At 41.4% G+C, this 25,629-nt stretch overlaps 1 protein-coding gene and 1 long non-coding RNA gene across 22 annotated transcripts in view; one reads left to right on the top strand and one right to left on the bottom strand.

The window, feature by feature from the left end:
- Positions 1 to 25,629, top strand: part of MSI2 (musashi RNA binding protein 2) — a 553,967-nt gene that overhangs the window by 285,164 nt on the left and 243,174 nt on the right. The gene's annotated exons all lie outside the window — the stretch shown is intronic.
- LOC103099466 (uncharacterized) lies at positions 119 to 5,331 on the bottom strand. Its single transcript, XR_008916329.1, has 4 exons — positions 5,091 to 5,331; positions 3,031 to 3,206; positions 726 to 853; positions 119 to 631 (listed from the first exon to the last, which is right to left on the bottom strand). It is a non-coding gene; the product is annotated as an uncharacterized LOC103099466 (long non-coding RNA).

The raw sequence follows: 25,629 nt of genomic DNA, 5'->3' as shown, positions 1-25,629 counted from the left end.
TCATGGCTAAAACCCTTGTTTTAATTGACCTCTGGGCCCCCTTTGCTGGGGCTTCTTAAGCCCTACCTGGTTCAGACAGGTCAGAGTAAATATCTACTTTCTACGATTTTCTTACTTTCACTCTTTCTCCTTTTGTATATAAATTACCATGAAAAAAAAACCCTGGGGGTTGTAGTTTTTAGGGTAACTGATTCTAATTTCACAGTAGGAAACCTTTGCCTCCCCTTACTCAGGGCATTGGAATCTGTGCTGTCTCCCTTCAGAGTCTTGCCCATTGGAGAGGCTGGAAATATAACTTATAAACCTCTTTTATCAGACTTTTTTTTTAAGTACAACTACGAGTGGAGACTTATAAGTGTCATCAGGATATAAGTGAATAGAAACACAAGGTACACACTTTTATTGTGCAGTACTTATAAGTATTCTCCATAAGTTGCACTCTGCTGCCTTAGCCCAGCAGAGAGAATATCCACTGTAGCTTCTCATACCCCATGGCAATAGAATGAAAGTGCCAGCAGGTCCTCCTATGGCTTGGAAGGCTTCACGTTGGGCCTCCACCTGGACTGTGGAGCTGACTGTGGAGAGATCAGTCTTACTAATGGTGGTACGACATCTCCAAAACGTTGGCGTCCTGTAATGAATTATATGGGCCACAAGAAAATCACCTGTTAAATCATAAAGGGACAACCAGCCCAGCCCCAGTAGCCACCATCCAGGGGACTGACCTTTGTACAGATGCATCAACAAATAGAGGTCCAGGTCTGGAGTCAGGAAGACTAGTCTGGTCTCAGAAACCTATTAGCTAGGTGACCCTGGGCAAGTCACTTACCCCTGTTTGCTGCAGTTTCCTCATCTATCAAAAGAAAATGATAGGGAATAGCTACGTGGCTCATTAGATTAAGAGCCAGGTGGAGAGATGGGAGGTCCTGGGTTCAAATGTGACTTCAGACCCTGGGCAAGTTACTTAACCCTCATTGCCTAGCCCTTCCCACTCTTCTTCCTTGTAACCAATACACTTTAATATGGAGGCTAAGGGTTTAAAAAGGAAATGGCAAACCACTCTACTATCTTTGCCAAGAAAACCTCAAATGGGGACAGGGAGAATTAAGCATAACCGAAATGACTGAACAACAGGAACATCCAAGCTCTGTAGATTTGCCAGTCCCCTTGGCTATTGAAGATTGCAAAAGAACTGTTCTGTGCTCTAAAGTCCTGGCAAATCATCAGAAATGGATATGGTTTTATCTGAAGAAATAACTTTTTAAAAAACTACACCACCACCACCACCATCTGCTAGGCCCTCACACCCTACACACCATGAAACTTTTCTTTCTGCCTTGCCACTGAAACTGTCTTGTTCTCCCTCTTTTAGAATGTGAGCACAGCACGTAGTAAACATTTAGCTATTTTTTTTCATTCATTTGCTCATTCATTTATTCATTCTGCCTCAGAAGAGGGAGTAGCCACACCAAGGAAAGTATAGACCGTCTGAAGTACTGCAGGTAGGATGGATGATATGTACAGGCTTAAATCATTTGTGGGAAGTACTTGGAGCTTCTGGAAAGAAAGAGATCATGCTTCCTTCCCTTCAAACATGAAAATAAGGACCAGACCCCATCCTGGCCTCCTTAGCAGTTTTCAACAGCAAAAAAAAAAAAAAAGCCTATCACCCCACAACCCCTCCACCCAGCTCACCTTCAGCTCTTCTCCAGTTACCTCAAGGAATCACGCCTGAAGGGAGCACAAGTATTTACAGCCTTTTTTTTTTTTGCCTGTTTTTAATCACATGACTCATCATCCAACAAGAGCATTTTAGGCAACATCACCTCATTCTGGATGCAACCTCATAGCAGTTTAACTCGTGTAAGGGAAGATGCCGTGCCAGGCCATGAGTATTCATGCAATGTACACCCACCCAGTGGCCAAGGAACTAGGAATATACAAAGTAGAGCTCTTGGATCAGTGCAACTTGGATTGGATCTTGTGAAGAAATCCCTCCCATTTTCCCAGGACATCTCTAAACAGGAGCCTATAGCCTGCTATGAGGAGAGTGGTGCAGGAGTGAGGGAGCTGCAGTGGTGCCTTTCATTTTTAATTAATAAACATTTAGTCAGTACCTGCCATCCTGCCATGTGCAGTACACTGTACTAGGCACTGGGGATATCAAGGCAAAATGAAACAGTTCCTATCTACAAGGTGCTTGCATTCTACTTTTAAGCCAAGGAGTTTTGTAAATTAAAGACATGGGAGGATTGATGGGATCTAGATTTCAGGATGGTTGGCATTCTCTCTCTCTCTCTCTCTCTCTCTCTCTCTCTCTCTCTCTCATTCTCTTTCTTTCTCTATCCCTCCCTCTTGTTCTTTCTCTCTCTTCTTCTTCTCTCTCCCTCCCTCTCATTCTCTCTCTCTCTCTCTCTCTCTCTCTCTCTGCCTCTCTCTCTCTCTCTCTCATTCTCTTTCTTTCTCTATCCCTCCCTCTTGTTCTTTCTCTCTCTCTTCTTCTCTCTCCCTCCCTCTCATTCTCTCTCTCTCTCTCTCTGCCTCTCTCTCTCTCTCTCTCTCATTCTCTTTCTTTCTCTATCCCTCCCTCTTGTTCTTTCTCTCTCTCTTCTTCTCTCTCCCTCCCTCTCATTCTCTCTCTCTCTCTCTCTGCCTCTCTCTCTCTCTCTCTCTCTCTCTCTCTCTCATTCTCTTTCTTTCTCTATCCCTCCCTCTTGTTCTTTCTCTCTCTCTTCTCTCTCTCTCTCTCTCTCTCTCTCTCTCTCTCTCTCTCTCTCTCTCTCTCTCTCTCTCTCTCTCTCTCTCTCTCTCTCTCTCTCTCTCTCTCTCGTAGAATTTTAAAACATCTAAATGCCAGCTATTACAGTTAGGAATATAAATAGGAAGTGGACCTATGATTGCATTAGAATAGGAAATTCCTTCCATTAATGCAGGTTGACACCTTCTCTACAATTGAATATTAGAGTGTTGCCTAAAACAATTTGTCCAAAGTCACATAGCCATTATGTAAGAATTGAGATTTGAACTCACATCTTTAGGTATCCATGATCAGCTCTCTTTTTATTAATTATATATACTTCTTCCATTCTTATTGTGGTTGTTTTAAGTTGCACTAATGTATTTCCTTTAACTTTATTGAGTATAATTTCACAAAGTACCATGTAATCCCTCTGGAATCCACACGTTTGGAATATTTTGCTTCCTTCCTAGAAGGAAGAAAAGTCATGGAATAAGTCACCCATATGCTCTTAAAAACCACTGAGGTGAAAGAGGTCTACATTGAGAAACAGGAGACCAGACTTCCATTTTCAAACCTTCTGTTAATTTGCTTTTTGACCTTGGACTAGTCACTACCTTTCAGGGGATGTGTTTTCTATCTTAAATGTGACAGGGTTGGATCAGATGATCCCTCAAAACTTATGAAATCTAAATTATGTTTTATATATAGGACAGCTTCTTTCAATGTTAAAAATTTGTGTTCATTGAGCCAAATATTTCTTGAAGACAGTCATGATTTACTCAGTTTACCATGTGATCTAGGAGACCCCCTCAGCTTCTTATTCTGCTCAGTGTTTTTGATTGCTTGTATAGATTTCTTTTTAAGACCTCTCCTCCCATCCCCTTGAAAATAGACTCCATTCCTTTAAGAAGAAGTAAATGTTGGGGGCATCTGGGTAGCTCAGTGAATTGGGATCCAAGCCTAAAGATGGGGAATCCTAGGGTCAAATCTGGCCTCAGACATTTTCCATCTGTGTGATCCTGGATAAGTCACTCCCCTCCCCACCCTCCTTTGCCTAGCCTTTACCACTCTTCTGCCTTGGAACTGATAGAACAATATTTATTCTAAGATGGAAATTTAGGGAGGAATAGGAGAAGGAGGAGGAGGAGAAAAAGAAAGAAGAGGAGAAAGAGAAGGAGGAGGAGGAGGAAGAAGGAAAAGGAAGAGGAGGAAGAAGTAAGAAATAATAGTGGTGGTATCTGAGGAAGCTATATTTATGTGGTATTTGGGCCATTTACCATCTGGGTGTCCTCCCTCCATCCTATTTTGAGTTTTGATCATTTATTTTTGATGTAGTAGTTAAGAATCAAAGCAGATTTCAAAAAGCCCCCAACTTTCCCTATCTTAACTTCACCTGGATTCCTCTACCCTTTCCTAGTAAACATCTAACGTGCCTCTTCTGTTACTCATGTCCAGTCTTTGCTTTGCCTTGCAGCCTTATCTCCTCCAAATGGAGTGATAATTCCTATATGACTTACCCCCCAGAGTTCCTATGAGACTCAGTAAGTCAAAGAAACACACATGCACATATATAAAACATATATATGTATATATATATATATAAACACTTGTAAATTTTGAGGCGCTATCAAGAAAATAACATCCCCAATCAATAACCCTTTACTCTTAGCCTTATACACCAAAGATAATTGGCTTTTTTTTCTTTCTACTCTCTATATAACAATTATCTTAAATGTATTATTAACATGATATGATAAGAAATATTGGACAGGTAGGCAGGCAGGAAGGACCTGTAATTGAATCCTGGTTGAAACACTAGTTTCAATTGTGTTATCCCAGGTAAGTCACTTAATTTTTCTGTTTCTGTTCCCACCCCTACCCTCCATATATTCAGGCCTTTGAGATGGGAATTGGTTGAGCAGGATTTAACAGGCCTATATTTACCTAGTACCTGGATGAGGTCCAGACCTCAGTGGCAGAGATGATGCATTATAAATAGTGGAGGAAAAGGGAGCATTTTATTTTATTTTATTTTATTTTATTTTATTTTATTTTATTTTACCCTTTGAGAATCAATACTGTATATTGGTTCCAAGGCAGAAGAGTAGTAAGGGCTAGTATAATAGGTGGGTAGAATAAGGTTTCAAAACTATAAATATATAGCAAAATAACAGGTTTATTATACTAAAGGGAGAAGGGAAAGAGGTTCAGGGAATAACTAACATTAACCACAAATCAGAGATTAAACCCTTATAACTTCCTATAACTATTCTAAACTAACTCCTTAGATTATTAATCAAGATTAGGGAGGGTTTGGTAAGGGCAAGAACAAGGCCAAAGTAGATCTCACACAACTGGAGTCCTTCTTTAGGTCAATCAGCAGTCTCAGTAGGAAGTCACCAGCTTGTTGGTGATGTTGTGGATGTTGAACATTCACTCCTCAGCAGCAGCTGTGATGGGCAGAATCTCAAGGAAAGCCCACAGGAGAGGGAATCACTGGCTCTCTGGGTCTACCCCAGAATAACCAGACTGAAAACCCTCTGGGCTCTCCCCTGACTGTTAGGGAAAAGCAACAGCCTCTCTTCCCCCAAAGTTCTGGAATCCCTCTTGCTCTCCAGGACTTACTGGTTTTCCTTGTATGACTTTCTGGTTTTCAGGATTTCCTGTTCCTGGTAACATCCCTTACAACACTAGGCAATAGGGGTTAAGTGACTTACCCAGGGTCACACAGCTAGGAAGTGTCTGAGGTCAGATTTGAACTTCAGATCTCAAAGGAGAGCATTTTGAAGTAAAACAAAAATCCTATATTTTCTTTTTGTTTTCTTTTTTTTCAAGTTTTAGAAAATTTTAATTAATTAATTTAGAAGATTTTTCCATGGTTACAAGATTCATATTCTTTCCCTCCCCTTCCCCCACCCCCTCCCATAGGCAACAAGTAACTCCACTGGGTTTTACATGTGCCATTGATCAAGACCTATTTCCATATTGTTGATGTGTGCACTAAGGTGATCTTTTAGAGTCTACATCCCCAATCATATCCCCATCGACCCATGTGATCAAGCACTTGTTTTTCTTCTGTGTTTCTGCTCCCACAGTTCTTCCTCTGAATATGGATAGCATTCTTTCTTATAAGTCCCTCACAATTGTCCTGGATCATTGCATTGTTGCTAGTAGAAAAACAAAAATCCTATATTTTCTGAATGAATACATTAAACCCATTCAGCCAACCTGTCTTTCATAGCAGTTCCCTGAAACTTGTGCAGGTTAAAATTTGCCCTTGTAAGTTTTGAGTTTTAAGCCTCTCTATCCTCATTCACTTCATTCTGTAATTCTGGTCGTCCGTGGCAGAACCCTTAGGAGTTGCTGCAAGGTGCTGTTTACTGCACAGTGTCTATAGAAGATATAATCCCTGGCTTCCACTAGCATCAATGAGGAGACAGATCCCTAGACCTGTATGCTGAAAGCCCCTTGCTTTTCAGAGGGCAGGAGCAGTGGATCAATAGAGGAGAAACAGCTACCAGTCCAGGATTTTGTTAAGTCACCATAACTGGCAGGAAGGTAAAGAAAGGGATTGCCGGGGGTGTAGGAGATAACAGTGAACTCTCTCAAAAGGCTCACAGTTATTTATTGTTACTGTGGCTGTGGTTTACATAATCTCTAACTAGGCAGCCCCCTTCCTTTTCCTGCAGTTAACTATTACTTAGGACCAAAGAATTTGGGGTTCTCAGCAATAAGGCGACGAAGTTCATATTTTCATATAATTCGCTGTTTTCTTTGGTACCGCTTCTAAACCAGACAGAAGCAGTTGGCAGGATGGGAGCTCTCTTCTTTCTCTGGTGGGTAATGCGTCTCAAATGGAAATATCTGTTCTATAGAAAAGCACAGACTCGAGATAATCTGTAACCTAGTCTACCCAAATAAATAAGTTGGCAAATAAGTCTGCTCGCTTTTGTATTGTCTTCATAAATATCCTTTAAATTGAGACTGAGTGACAAGATGTGTTTCTGCCACTGAAATGGTATCACTGATGATATTGAAAGTCTTTTAAAATAACGTTTCTCTACTACAATTGTCATTGAAGCTATACTTAGCCCTTTTCCCCCTTTCCTTTGCTAGTAACAAGGTCTCTTCGGGGATTTTTCAAGTGACAATTGGTAGATTGAAGACGGTGATATTTCTTTCACATGATACTATTGAATGCCACTCAACTCTTCCTTGATTGGCTTTGAATTTCCCTAAGAAGAAAAACATTTCTGTTTGAAAAACATAAAGCTTAATGGAGGCCATCTTCATCCTAATCCCTCCCTCTCCCCCTCCCATTTACAGAAAGGGGAGGGGAGGTGCGGAGGTTGGAGAAGACAGCTGTAATGGGATTTGACCTCAAGGGAACACAACTACCATCAAAATCAATCTATACCTTTCTGCTTGAGCAGGGAGTTTTATATGCTTATTAGATTCTCAAATGTTATTCAGCTTGATTGCCGTCTTTATACAAAGGAGTTAAGACATGGGTAGGAAAGATAATAGAACTATAAATTGCAAGACAGGTTCTTATGAAATCAGTAAATTATTCATTTAATAGTTCGCTCCTTGTTAATTTCCATGTTGCTATGGCATCTCAAAATGGAGGCGCATGGGTCATCCTGCCCAGCCAGGGGCCTCGCACAGCCTCTGCAGATCCTTGTGGAAGACAGATAATGCTTTACGTACAACCTTCAGCCACATGATAAATTGCCTCTTTATCTGGTGTCGTCCAGGGAGATCCATTGCAGAGGACTGAAAGAGATATCTCATGGTGGCTAAGGTTTTTTGGAAGGGAACCAAACATCTCCCCGTATTTGAGTCAGAGTCTGTTTAAGCATGCATTGTCTCCATGTTACTTCCCTGTCTCCCAAGATACAGGAAACACTGTGGTCTCCTAAGCTAACTTTGGCGCCCGCTCTACAGTTAAAGCCTAGTTCCATTTATTATTTTGATAGGCCAAGAAAGCTGCCTGGGGAGACCTTGATTCTTTCCCTAACTCTTCCCCCACCTCTTCAATGCTTCACTGGCCTCATCTTCCCTCTTTTTTTTTTCTTCCTTCCTTGGTTTCCTATTCCTTTTAAATTTTACCAACTTACAGGAAACAGCCCCATAGGGGTTCTCTGGGAACAGGATGTCCTAAAAAGCTGTCAGCCATGCCCACTGGCTTATAAGGAGCATATGGATGACTCCTTCTTGACCACTGGTGAACTGTTGGATTTCATTGCTTGTAGAAAGTTCGTCACATTCCTGAGATGCACTGGCTGTGTGGCATTTTGCGTAAAGGAGAATTTGAAGGATTCAGCAGACATTTTTGTCATTTTGATTGATAGGGTGATTTTGCATGCTTCCTGTGTCAGAAGCTACTGAATGGGAAGTATTTTCTGAGAATAATATGTTTGTGTGTGTTGAGATGTGTTTGCTTCTCAACTTTGTTATTAAAATGCCTATGTGGAAAGTGATTAGTGACTTTGGATTGCTCCAAAGGACGTCTTATCCAAGCCTCTCATTTTCCAGATGAAGAAATTGAGGTCCAGACATAGTATGACTCATCCAGGGTCATACAACTAGTAAGTGACAGAGGTAGGATTTTAACCATGGTTATTTAAACCACTGCCTGTAAATCCACCATATATCTCACCATCCAGTAGCCATTCCTCAGTCTTTATCTTCTGGACTCCACTAATCTACCTACAGTTCTGTTACCAGTACCTTCTTCCTAAATCACTCTCTTCCCTTGGCTAATTGGATACAGCACTGTCCCTGTGACCATTCTTTTTCTCTTCTTCATCAGTGGTTTCTCTGTCTCATGCCCTCTGAACACTGCCCTGCCTTAAGGTTCTGCTCTTAGCCTTCTTTTTTTCCATCTGAGTTCTCTCCATTGATGATCTCATGAACTTCCTTGGCTTCCGCCATCACTTGTATTTGGGTGATTCCTGAAATCCTGTTTCTAGTCCTCACTTCTCTAAAGCTCTCTAATCCTATATTTCCAAGTGACTATTGGGCATAGTTTTCTGAATGTCAAACTTCATATATTTATTTATTATTCATTTATATTTATATTTATTCATTATCTCAACCCAACCATTTCTTCTTCCCAGATTCAGTTTTTCTGTCAACAGCACCATTTCATTCCCTCATGTGTTTTCTCATATTGTTTCTTTTTCATGGAATACCCCCATCATCTATAAAAATCTAACTCTTCCTTCAAAGCCTGTTTCTGCCTTTTCCTGATCTTCACAGGCAGAACTTCTCCCTCTTCTGAACAAGCCCCTCAGGCACTTTATTTATGGTACTTACCCTTCCTACCTGATTGAATTTTGTTATTTGTGGACGTGCCTTACCCCGCTAGTTTATGAACTTTGGAACAGGCAGCCATTATGTCTATTCTTCTCTATATTCCCCCTTAATACTCTGCCCATAGTAAGCATTTATTCAATATTTGTTACGCGAATTTGTTTTCAACAAATGCTTTCCACAATTGAGCAGTACCCATTGCCAAGCTTTGCATATGGCAGTCTGCATATGAGCCAAGGCCTCATCTTGGAAACATATGACCTAGATCTGCAAGAATGTAGAAATGGCAGGGGACCTTGAAAGACTTGAAGGAGTGTATCTCTGTTGAATTTCTTTTTTATCTACTATATCCCAATCCTCATGATTCTGCCTTCCCTATTAAGAACATTTGTTCAGTTATTTTTCAGTCATCTCCAATGCTATATGACCCCATTGGAGTTTGGATTTTTTGGCAAAGATATTGGAGTGATTTGCCATTTTCTTTTCCTGCTTACTTTACAGATGAGGAAACTGAGGCAAATAGGGTACAGTGACTTTCCCAGGGTCACACAGCTAGTAAGTGTATGAGGCTGAATTGAAAATCCAGTCTTTCTGACTCTGTTCCTGGCACTCTATCCTCTGTACCACCCAAGAACAAATGACAATGTATAATGAGGCTCTTTAGGTTCAAATTTGGGCAGTCAGGAAATTTCTCCCACTATTCCAAGGCCAGGGAAGTCAGTAAATGCATCTTAGTCAATTGAAACATGAGAACTCCCTTTTTAGCATTAAAAAAATTCATAGACCCCATTCCCCACAAAATAACTGATTTTTCATAGGAATTAGAGTAAGGAAGGATCTCAGAAAGGAAGGGGAAGAGAATAAGCATTTATATGTCAGAATACACTACATGCCAGATGCTCTCCTAAGCACTTTTTACAAATAATTATTTCAATTTATCCTCCCAACAACTCTTGAGAGGTAGGTGCTATTATTATTCCCATTTTAGAGTTGAGGAAACTGAGGTATACGGCAGTGACTTTCTATGAGTCCTATATTTCTCATGTATCTGAAGCCAGATTTCAACTCAGGCTTTCCTTGACTCGAGGCCCAGCACTTTATCCACTGCACCACCTGGCTATCTCTAGAAATTCTCTGGTCCAACCTCTTCATTTTACAGATGGAGAAACTGAGGCCCAGAGGCATTAAGTGACTACTTACCCAGAGTCACACAGCTGGTACGTGTAAGACGTGAGATTTGAACCCACATTCTCTGACTTCAGAACCAGTACTTTCTACTGTGCCAGATTATTATCCTTAAATTGAGAGAATATGTGATGACGGAATGCTACTACAAATTCAGGAATGTTTTTATATAAATCAGCATTTTATTGTCACTGTAATACGACTTAAGTTTGAGAAATCATCATGCGTATGTGCCAAAGACCGTATTTGTCCAGGCTACAGAAGACACCTTTGATGAATAAAGGTAGAAGTGATGGTGCTTAGAATGTTTAAGGATTCGGGGATCCCCTCCCAGAAGGGTCTGAGGCCCCTCCCAGATGGGGGACCCTTCTATTGTAGTGAATCTCACAAATCTTCAGAAATAGCCTCACGCAGACACCAACAGAGGCGAGGGGAGAGAGGGAGGGATGCAGATGTGGGCCTTCCATCACTATGGCGACCATCTCCAGCCGGTGCGCCTGGGACCTGGCGAGGCTTTTTGGAAAGGACCCTTGCATCCGTGGCACAGCGTCAGAGGAGGCTCCTCCCCAACCTTTGCCTGGCAGTCGGTCCCCTCGGCCTTTTGGGAGCTGCTCAGTTCTCTGACCCATCATCCCGCTGGGCTGGAAAGCCGGTTCCCTTGATCACGTCCCAAGAATGCACTGTCAGCCCCCATTTACACGGCCTCTGAAATGAGTTTTTTTCCACTGATGCAAATTACTTTTTGACTTTGAAAATCCATGTGGGTGGGAACAGTGTTCTGACCTGCCCAGTTCGGAAAGGAGAAACATCAGAGCAATCTTTTCTCCTGGCAAATGCAGACAGAACCCTGCCTCTAATCAACAGGTTTGCAACTATTTGTCTGAGGACGAGAAATGAATTTATAAAAGGTTTTTTTGAGCAGGCTAGAATTAGATCGCAGCTATTGCCTTCTTTTCAGCTCAGTTCATCTGAATGAGATAAATAGTCTTTCTCTGCAGAAGTTGGGGGTGGGGGGCAGAATAAAACTTTCTGACTTTTCAACTTGGAGCTCAGAGACCTTGGGCAAGTCACTTGAGGCCTCCATTTCCACATCGGTAAAATGAGAGTTTGGGATTCAGTGACCTCTAAGGGACCCTTTCAGTTCTATTGTTGATAAAATTCTGACTTTACATTGTGCCTTTCTTTAGAAATGGAGACCTTTATCTATGTGTTCCTTTTTGGTACCCTTCTATCTTCCCCCTTCCATAGCTCTTCCCTACTCCAGGCCAAGCATCTTCATGCTCACCTGTGCTGCTAATGTTCCAGAACCACAGCATCCTGGCCAGCTTTGCCTCCTTTAAGTTTGACTTGGGTATATCCAGACCTCCCTCTCCCTACACCCAGACTTCATCTTATGTTCCATTCCTTTTTAATCCTACTAGCCTTTCCAATAAACTAATTTAGAGGAAGATTTTAATGACTAATGGGGGTTTTTAAAGGGCCACATTTTCCAAGGGTACCTACCTTCCAGCAGTGAAATCCAGGTCCACACGGCTCCCTGCCTTCTCAGAACTCCCCTGGTATTTGTAGTTGGCAATTTATGGTCTCAGAGATCATTTTAGAATTCTTTTACATGCATTTTTGCTTATCCAGCTAGATCAGGAGTACTTAACTGGGGATTCATAGGCAGATTTTAGTGGGTTCCTAAACTTGAATAATGGGGGGAGGAGGGGGGATGACATCTTTATTTTCACTAAACTCTAAATGAAATTTAGCAATTGTTTCCATTAAGATTTAAAACCTATATTATATATATTATTATTATATATTTTTATATCTGCATATATACACACATACACATATTTTTTCAATATGGAAATAAAGATTGCTATGTGGGACTTTGTTCCCCCAACTAGAGGTGGAAGAGCTAGAGTTTGAAACAAAATCCTTACTTTAAGCCCAGTTCTCTCTGAATGCTCCACCTTGCTGTCTCATGTGTTTTTGTGCATTGGCCTGGTGTTCTCAGTTCCTATTGCCTCCACTCTCTCTTGGAGTCTGATCTCTGAGAGGATGGGCAGGCCCTGAGCTCCTGGCTCAGCTCCCCTTCTGTCATCCATTCTTCTGGAGAGCTCAATGCTTCATTTGCTTTTCTCGCCCCATTCTGAGGGAAGCTGCTAAATTGGCTAGAGAAAGGGACTTCTCATGGATCTAAGAACAGCAGCATCGTCCCCCCACATCCCCAAAGGAAGGATATATCTCCATACATCCTCAATGCTCCTCTCCTTTGAGAATCCACAGAAGCATGATTGAGGAGAGATCATCAGAATGTGCTGAAATACCCTCTTCTCCAGCAATCTCTTTAGCCCAGTGGTTCTGAAATTTTTTTATCCACTTTTGTACTCTTAAAAAATTTTAAGGGCCCTTTTCTCAAGAGCTTTTATTCAAAAGGATTATGCTTATCTATATTTTTACCATAGTGAAGATTAAAACATCTTAGTTTGTTGTAAAAAATAGTTTTGACCTTGTTGACTTTCTTGAAAGGGATTTGGAGATCCCAAGGGCCCCCAAACCATACTTGGAGGACCATTGCTATAGTCTAATTTTTTTCCTGTCTCTCCTACATACCAACCAATCAGTCAATCCACATGCCCTTATTAAGCACTTACTATATATCCCAGTGCTGGGAATACAAAGACAAAAATGAATCCATTCATGGCCTTGAGAAGTTTATAATCTAGTTGAGGAACACGTATGTAGATAGGCATGAAATCTATACAAGGTAATTTTGAGGAGAAGGAACTAGCAGCTGGGGAAATCAGGAAAGGCTTCATGTAAAAAGGTGGCCTTTGAATTTATCCTCAAAGAACACAAAGGATTCTAAAAGTGCCTAGGAAGATGTACATTACAAGCATAAGGACCAGCTGATACGGTGGTGGGAGATGACAAAGTATGGTGTATACAGAATAATTTGGTTCTACCATAAAGTATATGAAGGAGATTCATGTGTAAAGAGGTCTGGAAAAATCAAGTCCAGTCCTTGTTGTAAATTTAGGAAAGTAGATGCATTTAGAAGTCTATGTTTTAAGGTTCAAGACCCTACTCACTGTTCTTTTTATTATTCTTTGGCATGCAAATGGGGGATACTCCATATCTACTTAGAGAAAAAAAGGTACCTTGAAATTTCCTCCAAATCATGGGATTTTAGGGCTGGAAAAATTGACGAGGAGGTGTGGTGAGGTAATGTCAAGAAGCTGGGAAACCACTCTCAGGGCCTCGAGGGCTTGTAGAGACTTCCCTTTCTGTGAATCACCACTCTGTGTAGTGCTACGGTAACAGTTAAGTTATCCTGGGAGCATCTGAGAGTTATCACTCTACTGCTATTTAGAGAGATGAGATGAGGAGAAACAGGGAAGGAAAGGACTGAGGAAAGCTGGAATGTCCAAGTGTTTGCAAAAGAGAAGGAAGACTTAAAAAGGTTGGAGAGCTAATGAATGAGAAGAGAAACACTGGTTCTAGGACAGATAGAAGTAGGGGAAATATAGTCATATATACTGGAGGGTAGAAGAAGCTCCCCAGCCTTTGGGGTTCTCTCTCCCACTGCTGGTAAAATAAATGAGCAGGTTAAATCACAAGCTAGCCGTGTGCCCTTGGGCACATCATGGCCCTCCTTGGGTTCTTAGTTTCTTCTCTAAAATTAGGATGAACTAATGACTTCCAAGGTTCCTCCAACTCTTGACATTCTCTAAGAGTCCATGATCGATGAGGTAGGACTTACAAAGTCCTTTCAGCTTTCAAATCAAAAAGGACTTAGCACAGTGGCTGATGTACTTAAGTACTTAAATTCACTTAAATTTTCAGGGCTTCAGATTCCTCATTTGTAAAGTGAAGAGGTTGGACTAAATGGCCTCGAAGGTCCCTACCAGCTCTAAATCTTTTATACTTTCTTTTCAGGGGAAAGAATTGATCACTTCAACCATGCCTACATACGTACATTCTTCTATACTGGGTACAGTTATTCTTTCCACATCACGGGGGTCAGGGGAGTGGCACCCCTGTGATCTGGAAAATCTCATCATATTTTTTCTCCCTCCCTTCATATCAGAGCACTCTGGATTTTTTAAACTTTTTCTTTTATGGGGTGTTTACAGTGCTTTTACTGTAAATTTTGAACTAATTATGCATTTCTGAGTTTCTAAACTTTTTCTCTGTCATCTGCTGCCTTCGTGTGTGATCTGCGGTTTCCACAAAATTCCCCCCAAAATCCCCATTTAATTTCTTATGCTGACCTGTGATACATGGAAACGGCAATGGGGAAAGTTGTGAAATGGAAGGGATAATTGTACATCTAGACTATACACATATACGTATTCAATATAATATACCCACAGCTCTCTCCATCTCTTTTCCCCACTCTGCCTCTCTCCTTTGTCCCTTTCCCCCCACCTTTCCCTCTCTTCATTTCTCCTGCTTCTCATTCTTTTCTTTTCTGTACCTCTGCCCTACTCTTTTAATAATGGCAGCTCAGAACTGAGAGAACACTTTGCTTCTGTTTCCCCTGTGGGATTTTTTTTTTTTATTATAACCCTTACCTTCCGTCTTGGAGTCAATACTGTGTATTGGCTCCAAGTCAGAAGAGTGGTAAGGGCTAGGCAATGGGGGTCAAGTGACTTGCCCAGGGTCACACAGCTGGGAAGTGTCTGAGGCTAGATTTGAACCCAGGACCTCCCATCTCTAGGCCTGGCTCTCAATCTACTGAGCTACCCAGCTTCCCCCATCCCCTGTGGAAATTTTATTATTCTTGTTTCACAGCAAGGTAAACTGAGACTCAGAGGGATTAAGTGACTCATCCCAGCTGTCTAGACTAATATCTGTTTGAGTCAGGACCTGACTCAAGTCTTCTGATGTTGGCTCCCCATGTGTTTGACCAGCCAATGGCACCTGTGGTCAATGTCTTCCTCTTCTAGAAGACCACTTAGAGCTTAGGGGGTGATATCCTATGTGGGACAGACAGTGTGTGTTCCGGAGGGGAATCCTTAGGTGGATACTGTTGTGGCCTTTGTTTAAGACTAGGGTCAGCACTATTTCTTGACCTCTGGAGGCCACGAATAAGAGAAACCAGTCCTGAGAGAGAGAGAGAGATGACAACTTGGGAAGTTTTAGCAAGAGAAGGAGGAAGCAGGCAGTGGAACATTCCAGGAGTACAAGGAAGGAATTCAGAGGAGCAGCCATTTAGGACTGGAAATGACTTCATAGTCCTGTCAGTTTCCAGGGAGGGCCCCTTCCATCTCTGAATCCAGGTTCCTGAGAAAGAAACCAAGGCTCCAAGAGACCTCAGTGAGTTGTCCAAGATCAGACTTGATGCTGTGCCCTTCCTTTTAATTTGATGGTAGAGAAGCAGGGGAACACAGTGGAAAGGTCAGCCGGATTTAGAATCGGAAGATGTGGATTTGAATAGTGGATCTATTGCTGACTACTTTGTATTAATTACTTAGCCTTTCGGGGTTCAGTTGACCCCTTTTGGGGTTTTCTTGGCAATGGTACTAGAATGGGTTGCCATTTCCTTCTCCAGCTCATTTTACAAATGAGAAACGGAGGCAAACAGGATGAAGTAACTTGCCCAGGGTCACACAGCTAGCTAGTAAATGCCCAAGGCTGGATTTGAACTTAGGAAGAAGAGTCTTCCTAAATCCAGGCCTGGCACTGTATCCACTGTTTCACCTAGTTGCCTCTAAAATGAAGAGGTTGAACCAATTTGGCTCTAAAGTGTATTAGAGAATGATAATCTGTGGAACTATTTCTTGTTGTAATAACTGGAATAGACTCTGGCTGCTAGAGAGATGCTAGGGGAACCTGAGGGTGCCTAATTATAATGGAGATAAATGAGAGATAATGAGAGATGCTACTAGAGGGGATTGCTCTGGCTTGCCTATTGATCACAAAAGCCAATTTCATTGGCTCAGTGGATTGAGAACCAGAGTCAGAGATGGGAGGTCCTGGGTTCAAATATGGCCTCAGACACTTCCTAGCTGTGTGATCCTGGGCAACTCACTTAACCCTCATTACCTTGCCCTTCCTGCTCTTCTGCCTTAAAACCAATACATAGTATTAATTCTAGGACAAAAGGTAAGGATTTAACAGAAAGAAAGAAAGAAAGAAAGAAAGAAAGAAAGAAAGAAAGAAAGAAAGAAAGAAAGAAAGAAAGAAAGAAAGAAAGAAAGAAAGAAAGAAAGAAAGAAAGAAAGAAAGAAAGAAAGAAAGAAAGAAAGAAAGAAAGAAAGAAAGAAAGAAAGAAAGAAAGAAAAGAAAAGAAGAAATTGGGAAATAAGGATTGACAGGTAATTGAAATCTTTGAAGGAATTATTCAGCTCTGTAGTCAGTTTAGCCCAGGATGATGAGGATAATCATATGTTTCTATGGCTTTTTGAAGTTTGGAAAATGCTTTCTCTCAATAGTCCTGAGAGACACAAGTACTCTTGCTAGTGGCCTTCTGCCAAAGGTCTTGCCTGTTCTGCTGAGGTGGGGCCTCTAGCCCCAGGCCCTTCTCCTTCTATCCTCCTCCAAGTCTCAATTCTCCTATTTTATAGATGAGTAAACTAAGGCTAAGAAACATCAGTGCTCAGACAGCATCCGAGGCCAGTACTCTTCCCTTGATATCACACTATCATTCTTCTTGAGGGGAAGTAAATTGGAGAGGAAGTTGTATTTGTCTGAGTAAACTTTTCTGTGAGAGCAGCCATCTGTATGATTAATTCTGCCTCGTCCTCAGCATTTCCAGCATTTTAGGATCAAGGTGGAATTTATCCCATGTTTCTATCCTCTGAATGTATTGAAATTGATTCTAGAAGACCGATGGTTTGTTCCGTGTCTTTGGCTGCCCCTAAGCCAAGCTGCCTGTCCATGGAACCTACCATATTTTATCCATTTTGGATCTGCTCCAGGAAGTGTTCTGAAGAATCCTCTAATTAGAGTCTAGAGAGTTTAAGGAGCTGTTTTTGAGTTTCTGACACTGAAGACAGATGTGTGTTTGATCCTTCTGCTCTCCCTTGGGGTTGAATGGGTAGTTCTAGAAAATCTGCAAATCCACTCTAAAAACAAGAGGGGGTCAGTAACAAAATGTGGCTGTAAGTCTTCAGGAGATCTGGGAGATGATGACGGGCAGGTCGGGCAGTGTTAACACAGCTCGTGGTGTGCGTTTGAATCCTGGCTCCTAAAACAGATGGATTATCTCCATCAAAGGAGATAGATTTAGAATTAAATGCCCTCCATATCACAGCACAGTTGGCAGCTTTCATCATCTTAGGGCTTGACATGGGCTGTGGTGGGCTGTCTTGTGGACAGAGGTGATGAGGGTCTCAAAAAGCCCCTTTTTCCCCTTTTTTGCTTCATGTTTGGGGTTTTCCTGCTCCTCAGTTTGGCCAGACTTTTAAATTTAACTGGAGTTTATGTCCTGGCTTTTTTTTTTCCCCTCCCCCTTTCCAGCTCTTTCCTCCAGAGCCGGGTAACAGCTTAGAATTTGGAAGTGTTAGCTTAGAAAGGCTCAGACTTCCTGGAGCCATAGGTTCAATCCTGGCAGCATCTACCTAGAAGTTACACCCCTTTCTACCCCACCTCCCCTCCCTTCAACCGGTAGTGGGTGTGATACCAGTAATACCAGGATTTAGACTGAGTCCAGTGCAGACATTTCTGACCTCCTTCCCATCCCCATCCCTCTGTACGAATACCACAGATATCTCAGGTTTGTCCTCACAATCCGAATCGGTTTCTGAAGTCAACGTCTGTTCTGTGGCTTCTTCCAATTAATTAATGGAGTTGGTAATTCCATTTTATTTCTAGTTCAGTAGGTCACTGAAGTATACAATGACAGTCCAAGAATATCCCAACTTAATCCATATGTTTGGCTTCTGAACTGGAGTCAAATGAATAGGTAGCTTTCAATGATCAGTCACAATGGAAGCAACCAGGAGCATGGATAATTCAGGACCATTTCTCTTTGGCCTTGAAATCCAGGATCCTCATATACCCATGGACATGTCTGCAGATTTACTGTCCTGACCTTAAAGAACACCTACCATGCCTCTGCCTCTTCCTTGTCTGTCACTTCTTTGTTCCTAGCTGCTTGAATGTATTCTCCCCCATTAGACTGAGCTCCTCTCACATCTTTTACTATTCTTTGTAGCCCTGCTCTTTAGCATAGTTCCTGGAACATAGTAGATACTTAAGAAATAGAAAGGAAGAAAGGAAGGAAGAAAGGAAGGAAGGAAGGAAGGAAGGAAGGAAGGAAGGAAGGAAGGAAGGAAGGAAGGAAGGAAGGAAGGAAGGAAGGAAGGAAGGAAGGAAGGAAAAAAGGAAGGAAGGAAGGAAAAAAGGAAGGAAGGAAGGAAGGAAGGAAGGAAGGAAGGAAGGAAGGAAGGAAGGAAGGAAGGAAGGAAGGAAGGAAGGAAGGAAGGAAGGAAGGAAGGAAGGAAGGAGAGAGAGAAATTGTCATTTGTTTGTCTTGACTATGTCTAGCATGCGTGTGTGTGTATAATAGAGTTGTAGGGTCAGCTCTGATATCAACTAGCAATGTGACTGTAGATATGTACCCCCAATAGATATAGACCCACAGTCGCCACCACTAAGGTTCCTTTGTCTCTAAAGTTGAGGGATTTACTGTGAATGGACCCCTTCTCTGCTCTAAAAATGTTCATGTGAAGGCACAATGTCTACCTTATCAGAGGTTCTTAAACTTTTGTGTGTTGTGGATCCTTTTGGCCATCTTGTGGAGTCCATGCTTTTCTCAGATAATGTTTTCAATTTATAAAATAAAATACAAAGGAGTAAAAAAGAGATAATTATATTGAAATACAACGATCAAAATTCTTTTAAAAACAAGGTTACAGATCCCTAATTCGTACCTTTTTATGAACAATCTTTTGGGGCTCATTTCTCCCAGACTTTTGCAAGCAGAATATGTAGTCTCAAGAAATGTGGAGGAGATTTAAGGATCTGTGTTAAAACAGGTTAAGAGAGGCCGGTGAGGTGTGCCCCTTGCTGTTGAAGATGATCATTATGCCTGTCCACAAAATATCCCTTTGTAGATATGTTGGAGCCCAGTAACAGAGGATAGACAGACTCAGTATGGCAGCACTTATGCTCCTAATTCCATTTTTGTTTTGACTCAGCCTAATTCCATAACTTCTCACACAGAGACCCTCCCTCCAGGTTTAGGGGATTGGCCCGAAGGTTTTTGCCATGTTCTGAAGGGCTGGAACTAACAGCGAATTGGATTCAGAAAAAAAATCATCCTTCCCCAGGCATGAACCCATTGTAGGCAGCTTAGGATTTTGGAGAGCTAAAGGAAAGTAAGTCAGCTTTGGTTTCTCCATCTGCTACACAGGTCTACTTTTGAGCTGAGGTGCTGGTCCTTCTGTCAACTGAAGAACCTTGAGGGCAGGCGATGCTTTATTGCCTGGCCCTGTGCTTTCATATAAATAGGCATAGGGCTTTTTTTTATCACCATGAATTGGCTTTCTGTCCTCAGCCACAAGCATTTATTAAGAGCTTGCTATATGCCAGAAACTGTACTATGTGATGGGGATGCAAGAACGTACAAAAACATAGCTCTTGCCCTCTAGTTGCTTGCATTCTGTTGGAGGAGACGATGTAAATATCCTTGTACTACATTTATTTTTATGCATACTGGATATTTCTCCAGTAAAGTTGAAGTCCCTTGCGGGCAAAAACTATTTTTTTTTGTCCTTATGTATCTTTATCCTCAAGGACAGTGCCTAGCATACAGTAAACATGATATATATTTGTTAAAAAGAACCTAAATTTACTTGAAGATATGTTGAATATTTAGTGACCTCTAGTCTTCCAATAAACACCTTCAAGACCCAGAGTGACTTAATTTTTTATGGGGATCCTGGAAGAGGCCTGCCGGGGTACCTAGCTATGCAGAGAGATGTGTGGTCCTCTCTTCTTGGCTTATTGAGGCAGCTAGGTGGCACAGTGGATAAAGAGCTGACTTGAAGTCAGGAAAACCCAAGTTCAAATCTAGCCTCAGATACTTACTACCTCTGTGTCCCTGGACAAGTCATTTAACTTATGTCTGCAATTGTTTGCTCAACTATAAAGTAGAGATCTTAATGCTCCTAGGGTTGCTGTGAGGATCAAATGATATAATATTTGCAAAATGCTTAGCACAGTGCCTGGCACATAGTAGATATTGAATTCCCTTCCCTTCCTCTCATACAAACTACTGCTTTGACAGTTTGCATGGCTTGGAGTCAAGGATGAGCTACAGCAGTCATTTATCACAAAAAAATGAAGGGTGGGAGGCCGGTAGTCCTGTGTCCTTTTTCTTTATCCCTACTTCCTAGCTCTGAAAGGACAGATGGGGGACTGGCCCCTTCTCAATTTAGGAAACACTGTGGGTACAATTTTTAGGAGTTCTAGAACAATAATGAATGTGATTCCCCACAATAATCATTATGACAGAATTAAAGCCACACCTGTCTCCTCTCTTATGCTCACCTTAACAACTGTGCCTCAGTTTCCTTCTCTGAATGTGGCAATTGACTATACCAATCTTGGGATGTACTGGACTCACTGAGAAAAAGAGAATCCTGCTGAAAGTCATCATTTTGCCATTTCGATCCTATTTTTCTTATTTCAAAATCCTATTTAGTCAGAATAATTTGTAACATGGTATAAATCTTTTGTGATTAAAGCATTAAACAAACACACACACGCAGAGCCAGGTTTGCTGCCTGGTGTTCACATGTTGACCGTGATGGAAAGAGAGCTATTTTCTGATTTATAATGTTTCAGAGTTGTTTAATCCTTCATTTGTATTTCAAGACAGAGCTCTGATAAAAAGGAACATTCATTCTTTGTCAGGGTTTCGGTAGATTCCTATTTTTAAAAATGTATGCGTGTGGGAACCACTTGTGGGGAAGTAGAAAGGAGCATTTGTGGTTGATTTACCATTATAAATCCGGAACAAGTAAATTATTTAATAAACCGTATTTATTCTCCTCCGTTCCTTCTCCCTTGCATTATTTCTATTATGGGATGACTACATTGGACAAACCTTCTGGGACCTTTAAGGTTGAGAAACCAGGAAATAGAAACCCTGTCGAGATTGCCCTAATCATTATTGAAGGCTCCCAGATAGATATCTAAAGTCTTTGCCAGACATTGTTGGAGCGGAGGGAGGGAAGGGAGGGGGGAGAAACATAATTAGTTTTTGATAGGTATTGAAGAAATCAATCACACGGCCACCTCTGAAACAGCTGGGGGACATTTATTTGTGGCATTCTTGAGAACCGAACTGGACAGCCATTTTTATAATTCCAAATGCCTTTGTTTGCCTGGTGGCTCTCCTTGTGTTACTCCTCTTCCCAGAATGTGTGAACAGAGAACGGGTTAAAACTTGACAAAGGAGACCAGAATGGGATGAAAAATGAAGCCTATTTCAGGACCTGCTCATATTGAGGGAATGCTGCCTCTCACTGAGAACATGAGAAGAGGAGATTGAATTTCCAGGCTCTTAGTCCCAATTGTGCCACTGACTTATTCCCAAGGCTAGCCATAGGATGGGCAGACTCGGTGTGCACGTACGGGATGCTGAGACGTCATTTAGCTCTCAAAGGGAATATGGTCCTTTCCTTGTTGAGGGAGGTTTGGTAGACTTTTTAGGAGACAAGGGAGGGTTCAAATTCATGATTCCACCAAGAGATTAAGTGATTTACTCATGCTACTATTATTTTTTTATACCCTTACCTTTCTGCCTTAGATTTGGCACTAAGTATTGGTTCTAAAGCAGAAGAGTGGTAAGGGCTACGCAATTGGAGTTAAGTGACTTGCCCAGGGTCACAAAGCTAGGAAGTGAATCTAGGTCCTCCAGTCTCCAGGTCTGGAGCTCTATCCAGCTGTGCCTCACACAACTAGTATTTGTCAGAGGTTGAATGGGAAATAAGGTCTTTCTGATTCCAATACTAAGCTTTTAACCCCTCTATCTTGCTTTCTTTCTTGGAGAAAATCAAGTGATTTTTAAGTGGTATAAGCAAGGTTAAAGTAATTATTATTCATATGAGTTATTCCAAATTTACATCAAATTGGCATTCAAAATTATAGCCCTTATGTTCTCTTGAGTTATTTTATTTTTTTAATTGAAACATTTTTGATTAATTTTTTTAGGCCAAAAAAATATAATTCCTATCCCCTGTCTCCTTTTCAGTTTTGTCTTGAAGAAAAGTGAACTCTTGTGTTTAGAGGAAGCATGGATAGAGAGTAAAAATATAATTCCTATCCCCTGTCTCCTTTTCAGTTTTGTCTTGAAGAAAAGTGAACTCTTGTGTTTAGAGGAAGCATGGATAGAGAGTAAAAATATAATTCCTATCCCCTGTCTCCTTTTCAGTTTTGTCTTGAAGAAAAGTGAACTCTTGTGTTTAGAGGAAGCATGGATAGAGAGTAAAAATATAATTCCTATCCCCTGTCTCCTTTTCAGTTTTGTCTTGAAGAAAAGTGAACTCTTGTGTTTAGAGGAAGCATGGATAGCGAGTAAAAATATAATTCCTATCCCCTGTCTCCTTTTCAGTTTTGTCTTGAAGAAAAGTGAACTCTTGTGTTTAGAGGAAGCATGGATAGAGAGTAAAACTATAATTCCTATCCCCTGTCTCCTTTTCAGTTTTGTCTTGAAGAGGAAGCACGGTGCAATGGATAGGGAGAGAGCGAGCCTTGGAATCAGGACAGCCTAAGCTCCCAAGTCCCAACCTTGACACATACTGGCTGTGTTGACACTGGGCCAGTTACTTAACTTTTTAGTGCTGTAGGCAACTTCCTAAAACTGTAAGTTTCAGAGAAAATGCCAAACTACATTATTAGAGGGAGTTTCCTCATCTGGGAGTCGGTAAAACCAAAGAAATCTCGAGTCTAATCCCTATGATTATCCTGTCCCTGAATCATAAATAGATTTGATCATTGTTTTAGTTTGGACCTTGTGGGGGGCCCTTTGAAGACAGGAAAGGTGTTTAGGATCTCCCATCCACGTCTCCCACCATTTAGTAGCAAATGCTTCTTAAGTAGGTTAGAGAGAGAGAGTGTGTGTGTGCATTAAATCAATAGCCGCACCAAAGAAATGGACAACCCCATGCAAAAATACCATAAATCCAGGGACAGATTTGTTGAATTATGTTGGTCTCTCAAAAATGAATGATGAGACCCTGGATGCAGCTGCTGCTCTCAGTGCTTCCCTGTGTGTGAGAGGTATTCTTATTCCTATGCCAACTAGTGTTCCAGCTTCCATGTGGAAAAATATTCAACTTTGCTCCTAGGTTGATAGCAGAAAAGGACCGTACCAGCTTGTGTGCCAAGGGAAAAGGGGGGGGGGGGGGGAGTCTTCTCTCTGGCATTGTCTTTTTTTCCTTTTTTCCAAGCCTAAGTAAGTCTAACAATTCTGAGACAGAAGGAGCAAGGCCTAGGCAAATAGGGTTAAGTGACTTGCCGAGGGTCACAGAACTAGAAAGTGTCTGAGGTCATAGTTGAACCCAGGTCTTCCTGACTTCAGACCTGGCATTGTACTGATGGTGCCACCTAACTGCCCCTAACATTGTCTTATTGACAATCTTCCTCTAAGATTTAGATCTTAATAAAGAAATTGATCATGGAAATGATTTTTTTTTTGGCTCTGAGATTTTTGATGGAATTTTCCTGAGCTCATCTTTCAAGGGCAGTATTTTTCTGCACATTAATAAGATAGTTACCCTGTTTTTAATTTGCCTCATTCTCTCAGATAAACCAAGGCTTCCCTGCCCATATGGTCATAGGTCTATGTGACAGAAAGTGTGGTCACTGTGGAATTCCATCCTCCATGCCTCAATTCATACTTGTCTGATTCACTAAAGAAAAAGGGAGATTCGTTGTTTGAACTGAATGTTTCTCCCAAGGAGGAAAAAAAAACATTCAATACTAGATATTCATTAATTATTAGCAACTTATTAATATTAAAATAAAACAACAATGACGTGCATTAAGTGCCTAGGATGCTCCGGTGAGGCCCATGATAGCCTATTAAAGGAATTGAATTATTTCATATTATTATCCTACAATTCTTCATTTAGACCTGGAAGGCATCTTAGAGGTCATCGCACCCAACCGTACTCATTTCATAAATGAGGAAACCAAAACCCCAAGAGGGGAAATTCTCACAAAATCCTCAACTCTTTTCCCTACTATCTTCCATGATACCAGTTGCTCACTGGCCTCTGCTAGTTTCTGGGAAGGAAAAATAGTCCCTGCCCTCAAGAAGTTTCCGTTCTCAGGGTGGCTCTTAGATGTAGAGCAGTGAGCAAATATAAAGTAATTTCAAGAGAGAGAAGGTGTTAATTTGGGGAAGATCAGGGAGATGGCCCCTGAATTGGGCTTTGAAGGAAGCTAGGAATTCTTAAAGGCAGAGGTCATGGAGGGAGGGCTTTCCAGCTTTGGGAAGCCACTTGTATAAGGGAACGAAGGTGAGACACAGAAGATTATGATCGTGGACTTTAATTACCAACTTAAAGAGTGTGAGCATTTTATCCTAGAGGCAGTAGGGAGCAATTGAAGGTTTTGAGTTGGTCATGGCTGGGGATGACATGGCAACATCTGCCCCTTTTCTTTTTTTTTTCCCCATCCAGGTATCTCATCCCCTCCCTCCTCTCCTCACAGCATAGAAGGAATCACCTGCCCCCCCCCAAAAAATGTATACATAAATTATGTCTTTCCTGCTCCTTTTTATCAGTTCTTCCTCTGGAGGTGGACGTTTATGAGTTATTCTTCAAATATTAATTCTGTAGCTGTAAATCATGTTCCCTTGGTTCTACTCATTTCCCACTTCATAATTCCATGATCTGGGCTTTTCTTATATCAATTTGGAAACAGTGTAGAGGATGGATTAGAGGGAAATGACTCAAGGAAGAGTCACTTGGGAAGCTATTACAGTAGTCCAGATGCGAGGTGATGGTGGCTTGAATTCATCATTGTGATTGGAGAAAAGGAGGCAGATTTGAGATGTTTTTAGAAATTGCTTTGACAAAATTTGGTAACTGCCTCTGAAGTCAGGAGATCTGAGTTCAAATCCCACCTCTGACCCTGGTCAAGTAAAAAAAAAAAACCTCTGGCCTTCAGTTTCCACATCTGTATAATCAGAAACTTGAATGAAATGATCTCTTGGGTTCCTTCCAGCTATGAATCTCTGATTCTATGATCATTAGGCAAGTTATGGACCGGGGACTTTCCATTCATTTTTTTTCCCCCTCTTCTCAGTGATAAGGGAAGGAGAAATACTCTAGGCAAAGGATGATTCCAGGATGTGAATGAGGGGCCAAAGGAAGGATGTGGCATTAGGAGAAAAGCCCCTTTCTCTCCTTTCCCAGATAAACATGAAT

This window comes from Monodelphis domestica, chromosome 2 (genome assembly GCF_027887165.1).
Source record: "Monodelphis domestica isolate mMonDom1 chromosome 2, mMonDom1.pri, whole genome shotgun sequence".
NCBI lineage: Eukaryota > Metazoa > Chordata > Mammalia > Didelphimorphia > Didelphidae > Monodelphis > Monodelphis domestica.
Note: the sequence above shows the minus strand (reverse complement) of the source record. Positions and strands in the feature narration are given on the sequence as shown.